The following is a 3,196-nucleotide window of genomic DNA, read 5'->3' on the forward strand; positions in this document are numbered from 1 at the left end:
TGAATGCATAGGAAAAGAGGCAGAACGTCCACAATGATGCACTTGGCCAAAAAGGGCGTATGCGTGTTTTCCTGAATATATTCAGGAAAAAACGCATACGCCCTTTTTGGCCAACCAAGCAAGCTTGCAAAGGAAATCTGCACTACAATGAAGTCTCACTTCCCCCCGGTCAAAAGGGCCATCTGAAAAAAGTGTAAAATCCAGAAAGGCAGGACAGGCCATGCAGAACTGGGAGCCTTGTTATGCTGATGGGCGGGATGTAAATTGCCAACAACCACTCGGGAGAAGTGTATGGTGTTTCCTGAAACATCTAAAAAACAAAGCAACAGAGCCTAGGGCACTTCCACTTATGGTCCTATAGCTTAGGGAATTTAAAATCAAAAAGACACAGCCACCCCAAAGTTTCGAACGGCTCTGTTTACAAGAACCTCGTTTACAGTACAAGTTCAACATCGCAGAAAGTGAAAAATGGATAAAGAAGTTGTGGTATTTACTTACAAAGCAATATCACTCAGCAATGAAATCTGTGTCATCAGGCCCTTAGCAGCACAATGAGTGGATTCAGGTATGATGATTCTAACTGAAATAAGTCACACAGAAAAAGAAACATCATAAGATATCAGTAATACACGGAATGTAAACTTGGCTACACAGGAACTGAATTACAGAACAGAACAGGGTCTCAAATTTCGAAAACCAACTTATGCTTGCTTAAGGGGAAAGGTGAGTTGGGGTGCTGCATAAAACCAGAGATTGAAATGAGCACAGATAAAGTTCCTTAAGCCAAATATGGAATAGACAAGAGCTACTCCTTGCTCAACGAAATGGACTCAACACCGCATATTAAACGCCTAAGAATGTACCTGACTAGTAAGTATCTTAAAACCTATGGATTGCTATGTCTCCGAAAGAGAATCAAGCATGTGTACAGGGGCATAAACGCAGCAGTGATAGGATTGGAGAGGTTCGGTGAGCAAATGAAGACCCTTTGAAGTCATATTGCATGGTACCCATTCCACGGGTTTCAACTAACCAGGTTTTAGGTATTCTTCCTTCAGCTAAAACATGCATGTGGAACCCAAGTATGATCAACCATGTGAACGGGAGACGTGTTCAAATATGTCTCAGTTTTCCTCCCCTGGTACTCGGGTGCAACATTCCAGACGCTTTACTAACACTCTCCCCACTTGGAGAGTCAGCGCCTTTAACCTCCTGTTTGGCCCAGTTTGCAATTTCTGCGGAAGATGAACAGGAATAGTGAGAACCAATGAGAGGCTAGCTGGAGGTGTCTGGACGAGCAAATTTAACTCTCATTTCCCACCAGGAAGAGGAAATAACCAAAGGCTCAGCGTGCCGTACCGGAACCAGATTAGGGCCTGAAGCCATCCTGCGGTATTGCGGCCAGCTCAAAAGAAAGCGAGTTGAAGAAAGGAGCTCAGGGGCACTGTAATTCACAAACCTGCAGAGTAATAAATGACAGCTATCGTCCAAAAATATACTGAAGTAAGGCTGCCAAGAGGAGTTGAAAGTGGGGCAGAATTGCAGGAAACCGATTTCAGGAGGTAGACTGGAATTGCATTGAAAGCATAGGAAAAGAGGCAGAACGTCCACAATGATGCACTTGGCCAAAAAGGGCGTATGCGTTTTTTCCTGAATATATTCAGGAAAAAACGCATACGCCCTTTTTGGCCAACCAAGCAAGCTTGCAAAGGAAATCTGCACTACAATGAAGTCTCACTTCCCCCCGGTCAAAAGGGCCATCTGAAAAAAGTGTAAAATCCAGAAAGGCAGGACAGGCCATGGAGAACTGGGAGCCTTGTTATGCTGATGGGCGGGATGTAAATTGCCAACAACCACTCGGGAGAAGTGTATGGTGTTTCCTGAAACATCTAAAAAACAAAGCAACAGAGCCTAGGGCACTTCCACTTATGGTCCTATAGCTTAGGGAATTTAAAATCAAAAAGACACAGCCACCCCAAAGTTTCGAACGGCTCTGTTTACAAGAACCTCCTTTACAGTACAAGTTCAACATCGCAGAAAGTGAAAAATGGATAAAGAAGTTGTGGTATTTACTTACAAAGCAATATCACTCAGCAATGAAATCTGTGTCATCAGGCCCTTAGCAGCACAATGAGTGGATTCAGGTATGATGATTCTAACTGAAATAAGTCACACAGAAAAAGAAACATCATAAGATATCAGTAATACACGGAATGTAAACTTGGCTACACAGGAACTGAATTACAGAACAGAACAGGGTCTCAAATTTCGAAAACCAACTTATGCTTGCTTAAGGGGAAAGGTGAGTTGGGGTGCTGCATAAAACCAGAGATTGAAATGAGCACAGATAAAGTTCCTTAAGCCAAATATGGAATAGACAAGAGCTACTCCTTGCTCAACGAAATGGACTCAACACCGCATATTAAACGCCTAAGAATGTACCTGACTAGTAAGTATCTTAAAACCTATGGATTGCTATGTCTCCGAAAGAGAATCAAGCATGTGTACAGGGGCATAAACGCAGCAGTGATAGGATTGGAGAGGTTCGGTGAGCAAATGAAGACCCTTTGAAGTCATATTGCATGGTACCCATTCCACGGGTTTCAACTAACCAGGTTTTAGGTATTCTTCCTTCAGCTAAAACATGCATGTGGAACCCAAGTATGATCAACCATGTGAACGGGAGACGTGTTCAAATATGTCTCAGTTTTCCTCCCCTGGTACTCGGGTGCAACATTCCAGACGCTTTACTAACACTCTCCCCACTTGGAGAGTCAGCGCCTTTAACCTCCTGTTTGGCCCAGTTTGCAATTTCTGCGGAAGATGAACAGGAATAGTGAGAACCAATGAGAGGCTAGCTGGAGGTGTCTGGACGGGCAAATTTAACTCTCATTTCCCACCAGGAAGAGGAAATAACCAAAGGCTCAGCGTGCCGTACCGGAACCAGATTAGGGCCTGAAGCCATCCTGCGGTATTGCGGCCAGCTCAAAAGAAAGCGAGTTGAAGAAAGGAGCTCAGGGGCACTGTAATTCACAAACCTGCAGAGTAATAAATGACAGCTATCGTCCAAAAATATACTGAAGTAAGGCTGCCAAGAGGAGTTGAAAGTGGGGCAGAATTGCAGGAAACCGATTTCAGGAGGTAGACTGGAATTGCATTGAAAGCATAGGAAAAGAGGCAGAACGTCCACAATGAT

Source organism: Stenella coeruleoalba, assembly GCF_951394435.1.
Source record: "Stenella coeruleoalba genome assembly, contig: scaffold_201, whole genome shotgun sequence".
Classification (NCBI taxonomy): domain Eukaryota; kingdom Metazoa; phylum Chordata; class Mammalia; order Artiodactyla; family Delphinidae; genus Stenella; species Stenella coeruleoalba.